Below are 17,666 nucleotides of genomic sequence, written 5' to 3' on the forward strand. Positions count from 1 at the left end.
TGGCAAAATACTTATAACATGAAGTGTCCTATGTTAACTATTTTGGGGAGTAGAATTCAGTGGCATTAGGGACTTTCACAATGTTGTGTGGCCACCACCACCAGTCCCAGAACTTCATCACCCATAAACAATAACTACCTTCCTCCCAGTCCCTGGTAACCTCTAGTCTAGTTTCTGTCTCTATGAACTTGCCTATGCTAGAAACTTCATATAAGTGAAACAGACACTATGTATCCTTTGGTATCTGGCTTCTTTTACTTAGCATAATGTTTTCAGGGTTCATGTTGTGGCATATATCAGAATTTCATTCCTTCTTAAGGCTGAATAATATTCCATTGTATGAAAATTGGAGATATCAAGGGAACATTCCATGCAAGGATGAGCACGATAAAGGACAGAAACAGTAAGGATCTAAAAGAAGCAGAAGAGATTAAGAAGAGGTGGGAAGAATACACAGAACTATACAAAAAAACAGTCTTAATGACCTGGATAACTACAGAGATGTCATCACTCACTTAGAGCCAGACACCCTGGGATGTGAAGTCAAGAGGGCCTTAGGAAGCATCACTATGAGCAAAGATAGTGAAAGGGACAGAATTCCAGTTGAGCTATTTCAAATCCTAAAATATGATGCTGTGAAAGTGCTGCACTCAATAGTCAGCATATTTGGAAAACTCAGCAGTGGCCACAGGACTGGGAATTGTTAGTTTTCATTTCAATCCCAAAGAAGGGCAATGCCAAAGGATGTTCAAACTACCATACAATTTCACTCATTTCACATGCTAGCAAAGTTATGCTCAAAATCCTTCAAGCTAGGCTTCAGCAATATGTGAACTGAGAACTTACAGATTTACGAGCTGGATTTAAAAAAGGCAGAGGAACCAGAGATCAAATTGCCAATATTCTTTGTTGGATCATGGAGAAAGCAAGGGAGTTCCAGAAAAATATCTACTTCTGCTTCATTAACTAAGCTAAAGCCTTAGACTGTGTAGATCACAACACACTGTGGAAAACTCTTAAATTTAAGAGATGGGAATATCAGACCACCTTAGCTGCCTCCTGAGAAGCCTGTATGCAGGTCAAGAAGCAACAATTAGCACTGGACATGAAACAGTGGACTGGTTCCAAATTGGAAAAGGAGTACATCAAGACTGTATGTTGTCACCCTGCTTATTTAATTTCTACACAGAGTACATCATGCAAAATGCTGGGCCGGATGAAGCACAAGCTGGAATCAAGATTGCCAGGAGAAATATCAATAACCTCAGATATGCAGATGACACCACCCTCATGGCAGAAAGAGAAGAGGAACTAAAGAGACTCTTGATGAAGATGAAAGAGGAAAGTGAAAAAGTTGGCTTAAAATTCAACATTTGAAACACTAAGATCATGGTATCCAGTCCCATTACTTCATGGCAAATAGATGGGGAAGCAATGGAAACAGTGACAGATTTTATTTTCTTGGGTTCCAAAATCACTGTGGACAGTGACTGTAGCCATGAAATTAAAAGACACTTGCTCCTCGGAAGAAAAGCTATGACAAATCTAGACAGTGTATTAAAAAGCAGACACACACACACACACACACACAAAGCAGAGACATTACTTTGCGAACAGTGGTCCATATAGTCAAAGCTCTGGTTTTTCCATAGCTTTAGTAGTCATGTATGTTTGTGAGAGTTGGATCATAAAGAAGGCTGAGTGCCAAAGAATTGATGCTTTTGAACTGTGGTATCGGAGAAGACTCTTGAGAGTCCCTTGGACAGCAAGGAGATTAAACCAGTCAATTCTAAAGGAAATCAACTCTTAATATTCATTGGAAGGACTGATGCTGAAGCTGAAGTTCCAATATTTTGGCCACCTGGTGCGAAGAGCCCACTCATTGGAAAAGACCCTGATGGTGGGAAAGATTGAAGGCAGGAGGAGAAGGGGACGACAGAAGATGAAATGGCTAGGTAGCATGACTGACTCAATGGACATAAATTTGAGCAAACTCTGGGAGACAGTGTAGGACAGGGAGCCTGGCGTGCTGCAGTCTGTGGAGGCACAAAGAGTCGAACACAACTTAGCAACTGAACAACAGCAAGGAGATTTCACTCTCTCTGCCTGATAGACTTCAGTTTGGGACACTAGCCTTTCCTGCCTTTGGACTGAGATTACACTGCTGGCTCTTCCGGGTCTCCAGCTTGCTAACTGCAGATCTTGGGATTTCTTGGCCTCCATAACTGAAACAAGGGAAGGGGGCAGAGCACAGCCTTTCTAAGAATGACATAGTCATGCTGCTAGTGCTGCTAAGTCGCTTCAGTCGTGTCCAACTCTGTGTGACCCCATAGACTGCAGCCCACCAGGCCCCGCCATCCCTGGGATTCTCGTAGGACATGACAAAAACTGGTTAAAACCAATGAGGTCCAAGATGGCAGAAGATTCAACTTCCAGTAGACCTTGAGCCTCATTATATGCTCACTGTAATATATTAGAATCTAAATGGCACACCCGCCAGTGCCATGACAGCTCCTTACTTGAAACAGTTGGAATAATCCTCTCACTCATCAGTCCATGAAATTACCCATCCAGTAAAAACTAACCACCCCATATTTTGGGGCCTCTCACCTTTTAAGATGGCCTACACTCTGTGGGGTGTGGTGTGTTTCTCTTTAAATAAATCCACTTCTTACCTTTGTCTCTCACTGAATACTTTCTGCCATGAGACATAATGAACTTGAGCTTCATTAAGTCCTGAGACCAGGTATGTGATCTCAATGAAAAGACAATGAGTTCTAGCAGAGTTCGAGTCCTCGCCCATGGGTTCAAATCCTGACTGAGTTGCACAGTTTTGTAACCACATGAGTTAATTCCTTATAATAAATCTATCTCTCTATCGATATGCATGCTAAGTTGCTTCAGTTGTATCTGACTCTTTGCAATCCTCTGGACTGTAGCCTGCCAGGCACCTCTGTTCATGGGATTCTCCAGGCAAGAATACTGGAGTGGGTTGCCATTTCCTCCTCCAGGGGATCTTCCTGACCCAGGGATGGAACCCGAGTCTCTTACATCTCCTGCATTGGCAGGTGGGTTCTTTACCACTAGCTCCACCTGGGAAGCCCAATATAGTCTATATATCCTATTAGTTGTTTCTGTGGAGAACTCAGAGTAATACGATTTGTGATTTTTATGTCTTGTTTAAGAAATTCTCTTCTATCCTGAAGTCCTAAATATAATCTCCTTTAGTTACTTCTAAAGATTTTAAGGTTTTGCGTTTCAAATTTAGGTCCTTAATCTAACAGAATGTTATTATTGTGTGTGCTCCAAGGTAGAAGTTCAATTTTATTTTTTTCCAAATGAATAACTGATTGTTCAGATCATTTTAAAAGTAATCCATCTGTATTAATTTCCCAGGGCTGTCATAACAAATTACCATAAATTGGGTGGCTTAAAACAACAGAAAATTTATTCTCTCACAGTTCAAGAGGCCAGGAGTCCAAAGTCAAGGTATGGGCAGAATTGGTTTCTTCTGGAAGCTCTGAGGGAGAAAACATCCTATGCCTTTCTCCTGGTTTCGGGTGGTTCAGGATCCTTACCATAAAGATTTGCTTATAGACACATCACACTAGTCTCTGCCTTGGCCTTCACATCTCCTTCTTCTCTTTGTTTCTGTGTGTCTTCTTTTCTCACATAGACACCAGTCACTGGATTTAGGGCACCCTCTAAATCCAGGTGTGTTCACCTTGAGACCCTTGACTAATTACATCTGGAAAGATCCAGTTGTCTAAGGTCATATGCTGAGGTTCCAGGTAGAAATGAATTTGGAGGAGATACTACTCCACCTGTGACACCATCCTTTACTATTCTTTTGCAAATGTCATCTCTATTATACAGCAAATGTCCATATAAGTGTGGGTAGAATAGTCATCTTATCATGCAAACTTCTGATGAAATGGTTATACATGTCACAAGATCATCTTATTAATCCTCACAACAGTTCTATGAGGTAAGTACTATGAAAATCACATTATTGTTGTGATAACAAACAACACCAAATCTCATTGTCTTTTAACAAAAAATTTTTCTCCCTCAGATTACACATCAGCAGCTGTGGGGCAGCTGTGGGTTGGCTGAGGCTCTGCTCTCTGTGTTGAAGGCTGTAGGCACAGGTGATGCCATTCCAGTGGCAGAGATAAAAGAGTTTGATTTTAGATTAAAACATGCTATGGTTCTTCAGGTTTCTGCTTAGGACTGGCCTATAGTCTCTCCAACTCAAATTCCATTGGCCAAAAGGAGTCATGTGATCAAGTCTGACCTCGGCCTGGGGAAGTGTACTCCTTCCTTTGGAGTCACATGGCAACTGGCTAGAATGTGTAATCTTACTGGGAAGTGGGAGAGCAAATAATCTGAGACAATGATATCTCTCCCACAGGGGTTAAGTAACTTGCCCAAGGTCAAAGAGCTGAGAAGGGACAGAGCCAGGATTCAAACTCGGACAGTCTTTCTCCACAGCCATAGTGCACTCCATACCTCCATGTCTGCTAGATGGTGTGCAGATCCATCTAAGCTTTAGGCCTTCTGCATGTGCCTTCCTGTACCCTGGAGTGTCCTTCTTCCTCTGCATGTTCAATTCACCCTTTCAGATCCACTCTGATACCTCCTTTGTGAACTTCTCTCCTTGGAATTGTCACGAGAGTGTATGTTCCTCGGTTCTTTGTCTCGTCACAACAAAGATTTGGAGCGACGGACATTAAAGCCCTCGGCGCGTCACAGCTCTCAGGTCTTGGACAAACCGTGTTACAGCTCTTAGGCAAATCAGTGTTACAGCTCTATTTTATTTAGAAGATAGCAAGAGGGAGAGAGGCAGAGAGAGAGGCAGAGAGAGAGAGAAAAGAGCGCACGCATGCACGCGGGAGAGAGAGTCTGAGAGAAAGCGCTTTGGCTCCTCCTTTTATATGTGTTTTCCTCCACCTGGGCCTGCCCTATGCAAATTGGGCTTAGCCAGGAGTGTTGTTTGTTCTGCCTGAAGTTTTGTCTTTTAGCCACCGCCATATTGGACTCCTTTTCCCTATTCTACCTACCTAACATTCCCCCCTCAAGAGATGGGAGGCCCAATTCTTTGGGAATGGGGCGTCGAGGTCTTTCTGGCTACTTCCTGCTGAACTGGGGCGGCGAGGGGTATTGGGCCTCCCCCTCTTGCTAGTCTCAATCCTCAGAGTCCTTATAGCGGTGTCCAAGGGTGTGTGATATTTTCCATGGTCAGCTGTAGTTTTATATCTTTGTTGAACTGGCACTGCATGTTGTAGCTGGTTGACCTGGGCAGAGACAAAACAGGTTAGACAATTGACAGTACATAGAATAATCATAAGCATCATCAATATAGCATAACAAGGACTAGTAGGGACATTGGTATATTTTAAATTCACATGTCACTGAGTGTATGTTCCTCGGTTCTTTGTCTCGTCACAACAAAGATTTGGAGCAACGGACATTAAAGCCCTCGGCGCATCACAGCTCTTGGGTCTTGGACAAACCGTGTTACAGCTCTTAGGCAAATCAGTGTTACAGCTCCATTTTATTTAGAAGATAGCAGGAGAGTGAGAGAGAGAGAGAGAGAGAGAAAGAGAGAGAGAAAAGAGCGCATGCATGCACGCGGGAGAGAGAGTCCGTGAGAAAGCGCTTTGGCTCCTCCTTTTATATGTTTTTCCTCCACCTGGGCCTGCCCTATGCAAATTGGGCTTACCCAGGAGTGCTGTTTGTTCTGTTTGTTCTGCCTGAAGTCTTCACTCTGGTCCTCGGACCTTCCTTGTCTTTTAGCCACTGACATTTTGGACTCCTTTTCCCTATTCTACCTACCTAACAGAATTAATCACCATGTGCCCCCATCACTTTTTTTTTTTTTAATTTTGGCTGTGCTGGGTTTTTGTTCTAGCACATTAGCTTTCTCTAGTGTGACCTTTAGGTGGTTTTTTAGTTGTGGTTAGTGGGCAGATGGTGACTGCAGCTATGAAATTAAAAGATGCTTGCTCCTTGGAAGAAAAGCTATGACCAACCTAGACATCATATTAAAAAGCAGAGACATTACTTTGCCAACAAAGGTCCACCTAGTCAAAGCTATGGTTTTTCCAGTAGTCATGTATGGATATGGACTATATCATGTATGGACTATACATATATCATGTATAGTCATGTATGGACTATAAAGAAAGCTGAGTGCTGAAGAATTGATGCTTTTGAGCTGTGGTGTTGGAGAAGACTCTTGAGAGTCCCTTGGATTGCAAGGAGATCCAACCAGTCCATCCTAAAGGAAATCAGTCCTGAATATTCATTGGAAGAACTGATGCTGAAGCCGAAACTCCAATACTTTGGCCACCTGATGTGAAGAACTGACTCACTGGAAAAGACCCTGATGCTGGGAGAGATTGAAGGCAGGAGACAGGGACGACAGAGGATGAGATGGTTGAATGGCATAACTAACTCGATGGATATGAGTTTGAGCAAGCTTCGGGAGCTGGGAGTTGATGATGGACAGGGAAGCCTGGAAAGCTGCAGTCCATGGGGTTGCAAAGAGTTGGACTTGACTGAGTGACTGAACTGAACTGAACTGAATGGGCTTAGTTGCCCCGAGGCATCTGGGATTTTAGTTCCTGGACCAGGGATCAAACCTGAGTCCCCTGCATTGGAAGGTGGGTTCTTAACCACTGAACCACCAGGTAAGTCTCTCCCATCACACTTTATAAGTATATACTGTTTTGTACTCACTGCCCTATCCCCTCTGAAGGGTGGGAATGCATTCTTATTTCTCATGTGTCTCCTCTGCCCCAGGGCCTTGCACAGTGTCCCCTAAATGTTTGCAGTATTTGGGGATGAGATGAGTGGTGGCGGGGGCGGGGTGGGCACTGAGCTGCAATAGGGCCATGTTCCTGGGGATGAGAACACTTGGCCTACTTTTTCATCCCTCTAACCTAAGCTTAGCACCTGGTGCTTAGGTGACTGGCAGGTCAGCACCCCGTGACTCACTCTGTAAGCCTTTAGCACCCTCACCTCGAGCCCTTGGGCTGGGGTGTGTGTGTGTTGGTGGTGGTGAGAGAGGAGGTGGGAATTAACTTCTGCCTTTCAGAAGCCCTCCCCTTTCCCCGCCCCAGGAAAAGGACAAGTAAAAGTCCTTCTCTTAAGTGGTCTGGGCAAGTCCCTACCCATCAGGTGTAGGAGGACTGGGGAGGCCTGGGAAGGTACGGGGAAGGGTGAGAGCACTGCTGGGTCAGAGGAGAGGAGCAGCGAATAGGAAAGAGTGTGAACTGCACTGTGAAAGCTTTCACTAATTTGTCCAAGTGATTGAATTTAACCTCTTTGAGCTTCAGTTTCCCCAGCTGTCATCTGGAGACCATCTTGCCTTCTTTCTTAAGCAGTTGTAAAAATATATAGTTAAATGTTAGATGCCCTTAGGAATGCAGCCTTGATATTACACAGACCTGTGTTGGAATCCCCCTCATAAATGATGCGACTGTGGGAAAAATGCAAAGCTCCATGAGCCATGGTGCCCTCATCTATAAAATGGGGGTAATAATTAGAGCTACCTCTCAGGGTGAGAAAACTATGTAAATAAAGTGCTTGGCACCTAGTGCTCAATAATACTGTCTGTTTTCATATGAGTTGATGACACTTATTATTTAAGGAAAGGACCACACCTGGGAACGTTAAAAGGAAGGACACGGAGTCTAACTCACCCTGGACTGACTGCTTCCTTTAGCCAAGTATGAGGTGTGGCTCAGATGAATGAGGAAGTTGATCAGGAGGTGACGGCACATAGCACTGTCTTTACACTATCTCCTCCCAAGGGGGAGGAGTAGAGAGATTAGCTGACCCACCCCAAAGATCAGATGTCCTTGTCCCCTGCCCACCCCACCGCCACACACACATACAGTCCATTGACTCGTTATGGTGCCTTCCTGCCAATCTAGTCATCAAATCTTATGGGGGCAGCCTTTGTAATAATAATGATTGTATGAGACTGGTGGTACTGTTACTCTGAAGCATCCTTCATAATCTCTTTTGCAGAAACAGAATCTAGAGTTAGGGACTTCGCTGGTGGTACAGTGGGTCAGAATCTGCCTGCCAATGTAGGGTTTGATCCCTGGTCTGGGAAGATTCTACATGCCATGGAGCCCATGTGCCTAGAGCTTGTGCTCCACAATAAGAGAAGCCCATAAACCACAATGAAGAGTAGACCCCGTTGGCCACAACTAGAGAAAGTCTGTGCTCAGCAACGAAGACCCAGAGCAACCAAAAATAAACAAGCATACAAAAATTAATAAATAAAGCTATCCTGGGACTTCCCTGGGAGGAGGTGGGGAAGAATCTGCCTTCCAATGCAGGGGACATGAGTTCGATCTCTGATTGGGGAGCTAAGATCCCTCATGCCGTGGGGCAACTAAGCCTGGGCACCACAACTAGAGAGCCCATGTGCTGCAACTCGAGAAGCCCTTAAGCCATAAAGAAGTTACATGCTGCAACTGAGACCAGTTAAATAAGTTTAAAATATATATATATAGTATATAAAGAATCCAGAGTTAGCAGGGACTTGGAGATTATTCTGCATTTCACAGATGGGGAAACTGAAGTCCAGAGAAGGGAAGGGTTTACTCTGCTGCCGCTGCCGCTGCCGCTGCTAAGTTGCTTCCGTCGTGTCCGACTCTGTGCGACCCCACAGACAGCAGCCCACCAGGTTCCCCCGTCCCTGGGATTCTCCAGGCAAGAACAGTGGAGTGGGTCGCCATTTCCTTCTCCAATGCATGAAAGTGAAAAGTGGAAGTGAAGTCACCCCACAAAAAGTCCATGGCAGAGGTAGGACTAAACCTGTAGCTCCCAGCCCAGGGCCAGCGCTCCTGTCACCACACACCTGTCCTAGGCTTTCTTTTTCCCACTGCCACCCCACCTATTCTCCAATCTTCTGGACCACTGCAGTGGTCCCTAACTGGTCCTCCCTGCCTTTAGTGCCTTCCTGTCAATTTGTTCTATATATTCAGCCTGGTGACTGTCTGGAAGCACAGCCTTGATCTTGTCTCTTTCTAATAGAACGTACTCATTTTTCAGCCTGAAGAGTTATCTGATTCCTGGTTCAACCTCTAACTGAAGATCCAGTCTTTGTTTGAATACATTTATTGACATTTATTGACAGGGAGTTCCTCACTCCCATGGTGGTCCACTGCATCCTTGGATCCTGTTGATTACTGTTGTTGTCTAGTCGCTAAGTTGTGTCCGACTTCTTTGCAACCCCATGGACCAGGCTCCTCCGTCCATGGGATTTCCCAGGCAAGAATACTGGAGTGGGTCGCCATTTCTTCCTCCAGGGGATCTTCCAGATCCAGAAATTGTACCTGTGTCTCCTGCATTGGAGCTTCCCTGGCAGCTCAGTGGTAAAGAATCTGCCTGCAAGGCAGGAGACACAGGAGACAGGAGTTCAATCCCTGGGCCAGGAAGATCCCTTGGAGGAGGGCATGGCAACCCACTCACTCCAGTTTTCTTGCCTGCAAAATCCCATGGACAGAGGAGTGTGGTGGGCTACAGTCCATAGCGTCTCAAAGAGTCAGACATGACTGAAGCGACCAAGTACGCAGGCATGCACTCCTGCATTGGCAGGCAGATTCTTTACCCCTGAGCCACCAGGGAAGCCCTGTTGACTGTTAGAGTTCTTTATAATAAGCTGAAATGCTCCTCCTGGGTGTCCACCCACTGAAGCTGAGTGGAATTCTTTCACATCCATTTGTCAGCAAATTGTAGTCAGTGTTTGATATGAGCCAGGTCCTGGGTGGATTAGGTGCTGAGGAGAACAAGAAAGAGGAATCGGACATGGATCCTTCCATCAGAGAGTAGGGCTCAGGGCTTCACAGAGTTTTTTGTTTTGTTTATTAGGCCTAAAAAATAAGAAACTGATCAAATCCCCTTTCTGTATGACAGCCCTTCAGATGTTTGGAGACAGCTCCTATATCCTCCTGTGCTTTCGCTTCTTCAGGGTATTTATTGAATTTGCCACAGAACATGGCACCCGGTTTTCAGCATTCTGGTTTCTTCTAGACATGCTCTAGTGTGACAGTGTACCCTTCGGAACGTGGGTCTGGAGCTGAGCTCTGTGGCCCAGCTGTGATCAGCTCAAGTCAGCCCAGAGTCTCTAACAGAGGCTGAATTAGAACCACAGAGGTCTAACCTTCTGTTTCTGTCGATACAGTATATCATGTTCACTCTCCTCCCCTTCCTTCCTTTTTTCTTTCCTCCTACTCTCCCTTCCTTCTTTCTTTCTTTTTTTTTTTTATGTAGCCACCTATTGTTGAGCTTGAGGTCAACTCAAACCTGTAAGTCATTGTCACTAAAACCGCTCTTAATCTAGATTCTTTCTACCCTGTATTTTGGGCACTGGTCCAACATGGCAGCCATTGGCCCCATGTGACAATTTACATTTAAAGTACTTAAAAAGAAAAAAAATACTTACCACTAATTGAAATTAAGATTTTAGTTTCTCATTTGTAGGAGTCACATTTCAAGGGCTCAACCCCCACAGTTGTCTAGTGGCTACTAAGTCAGACAATGCCTATTTAGGACATTTCCATTATCACCGAAAGTTCTATGGGACTGCTCTGGTTTGGACTGAAGGGCAGGCATTTACATTTATCCCTTGTGGCCCTCACTTCATCTTGTTAGTTCCAGCTCAGCTCCAAGGCTGCTGAGATCTTTTAGAAACTCATTTTGGTTTCCGGAGTGTTTGTGGGCCCTCCCAACTTCATGACAGCTGTAGATTTGATTAGCATTTCATGCCTTCCTCTGCTTCATCTAAAACCACTGATAAAAATGTCCAGTGGACCAGAGCTGCACCGGAGCGCCGCACATGGCCCTCTGCACTCCAGGGTCACTCAGGCACTAGTTTAACCCATGAGGCCTATATACCAGGCTCTGTGTGCCAGGCACCTGGTACACACGAGACAGACAATGGCAAGTAAAGAGTCCTGCTAGGAATTCAAATGCCTTCACCTTGCATTCAGGGTTGCTTCTTTCTGGCCTATAGTAGCTAAGTTCAAGCTTGAGAATCAGCTTCCTGGGTTTGGATCCTGATTCTGCCACTTTGTTTATTTAAGAAAATATTTATTCATTTATTTTTATTATTAGTTTTTGGCTGCACTGGGTCTTTGTTGGGGGCTCTCTAGTGGCTGCACATGGACTCAGTTGCCCTGCAGCATGTGGAATTTTCTAGGACCAGGGATTGAACCAATGTCCCCTGCATTCGAAGGCAGATTCTTAATCATTGGACCACCAGGGATGTCCTCTCTGCCACTTTATAGACTATATAATGTCTTCGTGTTTCAGTTTCCTAAGAACCTCCATCCCACCATGTTGTTATGGGATTAAATGAGTTAATGCAAGTAAAGCTCTTAGAACAGCGCCTGGCATATAGTAATTAATGTAATATTAGCTATTATTTGTTCATGCTCAGTCCTGCTTTGGGGTCTCAGGTCCTCACTTCTGACCTCTTTTAGTTTGTGGATGACTTTTCAGGCCTAAACGAGGCCTGCCCTTCTTGATTTTTTATGTTCTTGGCTGCTCACCTGGCACTTCCTGTCCTCTGCTGGAGGGGTTACTGCAGTGAAGAACTCCAGTCACTGTTAGGCTTCATCTTGGTTCTGTTTGTCCTGCTGGAGAGACCCAGGACAAGCTTTCATCTATAAAATGATGAAATGATAATCACAGCTGCCTCACAGCACCACAGTCAGGGCTAAGTGAGACAAAGTAGATGCGACTTCCTGCACGTAGTAGGCCTTTTCATCCAGTAAAGCCTCTGAAAGTGCGGCTTCTTCCACATTTCTGTGTTTTAAGTCGTGTCTAACCAAGGAGGTCAGGCTCATTATTCCCTGTACTTCTGGAGGGCCTGCCCCTATCTCAGGAGCTCTGGCAGGAATCCCCTGTTTCTTCTGAGGAATGTGGATCCCTAATGGGTTCCCTGCCTTCTCCTCGCTGCTGTCTCGAGCTTGCTGAACTTAGGTTAGTTCTTCCTCCCAAGCCTCAGTCTGTACTCAAAGTAGGACCTGACGGGGCACCTCTAAGGGCGGTGGTGATTTAAACTCTAATTTAGAAAAGCTCTTTACTTTGGGTGTGCCTGAGATTGTGGAGGGTGGGCGTTGGCGCCCCGAGACAGGGGCCAACCCTTGGAAAGCACCCCTACCCCTGCCAGGATTCAGAGGTATTGCCACCTGAGCTGAGCTCTCCCCCGAATGAGCGGCGCGGTCTTCCTCGAGCTCGGGTCGCGGGAACAATGGGAGGGCGGCTGGGAGGCGGGTGGGCGTCGGCCAGGTCGGGGGCTGGAGGTGGACCCGGCCGGCGAGCTGGGCGCCGGGGCCGTGGGGTTAGTCCGGGGCATTGGGCCGAGAGCCGAGGCGTCTTAGCCAGGGAAAACCGAGGTCGGCGCTGGCGGGGACCGGGAGGAGGCGGGGGGCGGGGCCCGAGCCCACCAGGCTGGGACGGGGAGGGCGCGGGGGCCCTGGGTGGGGTCTCCTCGGGGTCTCCCCGCCACTCGCCCCGGCCTCTGAGCTCCGCGGCGACACAGACAGGCGCCCGGCCCACGTGGGGAAGCGGGCGGCGGGCCAGCAGCGCCAGGAGGGCTCACGGGGCTCAGCCCCCTCCCTTGCTCCCCTCCCCGGGGGCCGGCGCGGCTCCTCCCGACGCGCGGCCCCGGCTCGGGCGGCTCGGGCAGCTCGCGCGGCGGCGCTCCTCCCGCTGCTCGCTCGCTCGCTTGCCCGTGGCGGCCGGGATAGCCGGCGCTTCCTTGCCGGGAGCCGGCCGGGGCGGGGCGGAGGGGGGAGCCTGGGCGAGGGGGGCGGGCGGGGAGGGGGCTGCGCCGCGGGAGGGAGGGAGGGAGCGGGCGAGCCAGAGAGCGAGCCGGGCGTTTGTGCGCAGCTCCAGTGCGCCTCGGAGTCCGCCGGGCGGCCGCCGGACACACCGACCGAGGACAGACAGCGCCCGGAAGCCGCGCCGCAGCAGCCAGGTTAGCCGCCCTCGCCGCCCACTCGGGGCCCCGGGGACCCCGCCGCGTCTGGGCTGGTGGACGTTGGGAGGGGAATCGCCGAGGGCTCCGAGCGCGATTCCGGGTCCTGGAGCACTGACAGGCGGGTGGGCAGGCTCCGGAGGCGGGGTGGACACCACCAAGGCGGGCGGCGGGCGCCCAGAGCCGGCGGGGTTGGGGGGACCCGCGCCTCGGTTTGTGCGTCTCAGTACTGGCGCCCGTATGTGTGTGTGTCGGGGTCTTCGTCGCCGGATGTGTGTGGGGTGTGAGCGCGCGTGTGCCCGTGGGTCCGTGCAAGTGGATGATCGGTGTGTGCGCGTGCGTGTGTGAGAGGGTGTGTGCCCTGTGTCTCCGCGTGTCCTGGTGGTGTGTGTGTATGCGTGTGTCTGGGCGTCAATGTGTCTATGAGAGGGTGTGTCTGAATGTGCAACTGTGTGTACATTTGGATGAGGGTGTGTGCCGATGGCTTCGCCGGTGGCTGGAACCTGTGGCGGTGTGCGTGTGTGTGCGCGCGCGCCAGTGTGAGTCCCCGTGTGTGCGCGTGTGAGGGCGGGTGTGCACCCGCGTAGCCCCGCGTAGCCCCGATGTGCGTGTGCGCGGCTTTGTCTGCACACAGCCGGGAGGAAAGGGGTGGGGGCGGCTGCCGAGGCGCCGCCGTCGCCGGGAACCGGGCACCTGGCCTGGGCAGAGGGCGGCGGCGGCGGTGGGAGGGTGCCCTCGGGGCCGAGACTCCCCGCCGGCAGGTGGGCGGCCACGCCCGGGGGGCCGGAGGGAGCCGGGGTGACAGCGGAGCCGGCGCGCCCGGCTGAGCTGGAGCGGAGGGCGTGTCCTGCCTGGAGCCCGGGGGTGTGTGTGTGCGGGTGGCGGTGGCGACAGCGGTCCCCAGGTTGGTGACCCAGTCGGTTCAGGGATCCGTTTCCTGTAGTGGCGCTGGGACTGTCGCTCGGAGGCAGACCGGGCCGGACCAGGGCTGCCGAACACCCACCCTTACCCCTCCCTGCTCCCTGGGGTAGAGCCGCACCTTAGGTGCCCTGAGGGGAGGAGGGAGATCCACTCTCTTGAAGGGCCAGTGCCCCTACTCCAAGGAATCCCCCTTCAGGAGGTATCTACTCCGAGAGAGGTCTCTGGGTGTGTCTTACTCCTTTCTCCATCAATTGATGCAGCACAGGCATTTGGAAATGTGTGCATGTGTGCATGTTCTCTCTGTGTGTTTCTTGTGCGTTTGAAGGCACAGGTGTATTTTATCAGTGAACAGCGAATAAGGCATCTCTTGATGTCTATGTGTATGTGTTTTTCCATGAGCTTTGGTATATTTGTTTCTGTGTATGTACACATAGCTGTTTGTGTGTTAGTGAGTCTGTGCATGTGGGTTTGCAAGAGAAATGGCATTTTGCTGCCAACTGGAAGAGAATAGAAAAATTTTGTCCAGGGCCACCCTGTTTTAGAAAAACTGGGTGAAAAGGTGGTTTGGAAATTTAGCCCCTGGCTTTGCAGGTTTCAAATGCTGGTACCGAAATGTAGGTAGAATGAGATTAGACTAGCTAGGAGGATAGAAATGGAGACACTTCCAAGAGGAAGGAAGTGTTCTCGAAGAAGGCTATCCAAGTGTAAGAATTCACACTTCACTTGTAGGTCTTCTTCCCTAGAACCTGACCTCCTCCTCTGCTGCTCAGCTTGCCAGGATAAAGTACACAGGATTTGAAGTATAAAGTGAGCTGGCAGTGCAAAAAGAAGGAGGGTGGCTGGGTAATAGGATTGGGCCAACAGCAGATTTCTGCAATTTTAAAAATGTTTCCCCACCAAGTCAGCAGAAGTTGGGGGTAAGCTGATCCTGCTGTTGTCTTTCCCGAATCTCTTTCCCAGGGCAGGAAAGGCTGGTCTGCAGCTCAGGAGCCCTGGAATTTGGTGCTGGGGTCTCCTTTTGACTTTGGTCAAACCTTTCATGTACTTACCTATTCACTCAACACATTTTTTTGAGCTTCTTTTATGTAAGAGTCTAACCCCCCTAAGCCTCAGTTTCCCTAGGTGAGCAGCTACTAGGCTGGATTCTGGACTTTGAGGCCCCTTCCCTTTCTCAGAGTGCTAGAGTTTGTCTCACTGTTACTCACATTTAGGAATCTACCTTTCCAGCCCCTAAATGGGGGCCTCCCAAGTGGCGCTAGGGATAAAGAATCTACCTGCCAATGCAGGAGACACAGGTTCGATCCCTGGGTAGGGAAGATCCCCTGGAGGAGGAAATGGCAACCCACTGCAGTATTCTTGCCTGGAGAATCCCATGGAGAGAGGAGCCTGGTGGGCTATTGTCCATGGGGTTGCAGACAGTCGGACACAACTGAGCGCAACACATCCTCCAAATATCCTGGCCATGGGTCTCACTCACCGCTCCCCCTTGCCCTCATATATTCCAGTCTAGAGCAGTGATTCTCAGAGTATGGTCACCCTACCAGAAGCAGCAGCAGGGTGACCTAGGATCTTGTTAGACATTCTTGGGGCTCCCACCAGATATACAGAATCAATAACTCTTGGGGTGGTGCCCAACAGTCCATGTTTTAACAGACACAGGTAATTCTGATGCACACTAGAGCTCAAGAGAGGTGCAGACAGGAAGCTGGAACCTCCTAGAGGAGGAAACCCCTGGAAAGCATCTCCTGCCCCCTTCCTGAAACAGCTGACAGCCATAACCTGGTTAGTAGAGGTGCTGGCTTCAAGTCTCAGGTCTTCCTTGCGATCTTGGACAAATTGCTCCTTCACGAAATAATACAATGACTCATTGACAGTGTCTGCTCTGGGCCAGATTCTGAGTAAGGGGTTTTCCCTGTTCTGCTTCATTTCTCCACTTTTTATGCAGATCTACAGGACCCGCAAGACTGAGTCCCTGCCCACCTCCCTAGAAACCATCACTCTGGCCTTCCTTCAGTTCATCCAGGCACCAGGAGCTCATATGTCTTTGGGATTTTGCACTTGCTGTTCCCTCCATCTACCATACCCTTCCTCTGCTTCTTGTCTTGCTTAACTTCCACTCTTGAGATTTCAGCTCAAAAATCACTTTCTCAGGGGAGCCTTCACCCAGCAACTCCCTAAGACAAGTCAGTTTTTCCTGTTTTACATTCTTCCTGTATTTCGTAGCGCTTGTGAGAATTTGTAATTATACTTGAACTTGTTAGCTGGTTGTCTGTCTCCCCTCGCTGGATTGTGACGCCATCTGGGCAGGAACCTGCTTCTCAGTCCTCCTAGTGTCCCACACAGTGTTTGGCTTACGATTCGTGTTTGATAAATTTGTTGAATGGATGACTTTATCAAATGGAAGATGGTACTAAATGATACTTAGGGCTTCCCAGGTGGCTCAGTGGTAAAGAATCTGCCTGCCAGTGTAGGAGACACAGGAGACGTGGGCTCGATCCCTGGGTCGAGAAGATCCCCTGGAGGAGGGCATGCAAACCCACTCTGGTATTCTTGCCTGGAGAATCCCAAGGACAGAGGAGCCTGGTGGGCAACAGTCCATGGGGTCGCAAAGAGTAGGACACAACTGAGCAACTGAACATGCAGTGCTCATATTAAATGGTACCTGAAGTGTCCTCTCAAGCCCTGATCTTTTAATATCTGAGCAGGCCTCAGACGTTTTTTTTGAAGTAGATTTATATATCTGTCTTATTTTTCACTGCTATGTCACCATAGATTTGAGACCCTACTGGGTGCCCAGGTCCATGCTGGGCTCTGCTCTAGGGGAGGCGGGAAAAAGCTCTTCAGAAGACACAGTTTTCTGTGTCCTCCTGGGTTAAGTTCCTTCAAGAATGACAAGAAGAATGCTGAATAAGAGATCTAAAGATCCAGGTCCATGTCTTATTACACGACTGTGAGCAAGTCACTTCTCCTTTCTTGTTTGCTTCCTCTTCTGTGAAATGAGGGTATCAGGATGGTGGTATGCCTGGCATTGGCTACTAGCAGTGGCCCTAGAGTATGTAGCACTGCCATTGCCACACACTAGTCGAGTAGACTTGGGCAAGTGGCTTCATCTCTTCATTTCCTCACCTATAAAATAGGATCAGTAATAGTATTGGGTTCTGTGAATGAATGAAGTAATATACATTCTTTTATTAAAAAATCAATTAACTTATGAATTTGTATTGGGACTTATTTGCAGTATGCAGGATCATTGTTGCGTTCTATGGGATCTTTCATTATGGTGCACAAACTCTGTAGTTATGGCCTGAGGGCTTCAGAGCGAGTAGGCTTCAATAGTGGCAGAGTGCAGGCTTAGTTGCTCTGCGATGGTATATGGGATCTTAGTTTCCCGACTAGGGATCGAACCTGCATCCCCTGCTTTTGGAAGGCAGATTCTTAACCACTGGACCACCAGGGAAGTCCCAACAGTTCAATATTCTTGAATGCCTTTGTACTGGGCCCTAGGCCTACAGAGACAGAAATGAATGCAGCATGCTCCCAGGCTGGGTATGTGGGGCAATGTGCAATGCGATGGTACAATGTACAGGGTGTCAGGGTATGGCTGTTTGTGGAGGAAAAGGCAGTGTTTGGGCTAGATTTTATTTTCCAGGTAGCTGGAGCAGCTCATGCAAAGGCATCATGACTTGTTAAGGGAAATACAAAGAGTTCCATGTGGTTGGAGCAGAAGGTGGTGAGT

General features: G+C 48.6%; 1 protein-coding gene across 5 annotated transcripts in view; it reads left to right on the forward strand.

The window, feature by feature from the left end:
* EPB41L1 (erythrocyte membrane protein band 4.1 like 1) overlaps positions 1–17,666 on the forward strand; it is a 172,655-nt gene that overhangs the window by 24,384 nt on the left and 130,605 nt on the right. The window contains exon 1 of one of the 5 annotated variants that reach the window (XM_061437463.1): positions 6,219–6,695. The exons of 2 other annotated variants lie outside the window; for them this stretch is intronic. The gene's annotated coding sequence lies outside the window, so the exon portion shown is untranslated. Of the gene's footprint in view, positions 1–6,218; positions 6,696–12,920; positions 13,010–17,666 lie in introns of those variants that run through there. 2 more of the 5 variants (XM_061437460.1, XM_061437456.1) reach the window with 2 other exon arrangements.

Source organism: Bos javanicus, chromosome 13 (assembly GCF_032452875.1).
Source record: "Bos javanicus breed banteng chromosome 13, ARS-OSU_banteng_1.0, whole genome shotgun sequence".
Classification (NCBI taxonomy): Eukaryota; Metazoa; Chordata; class Mammalia; order Artiodactyla; family Bovidae; genus Bos; species Bos javanicus.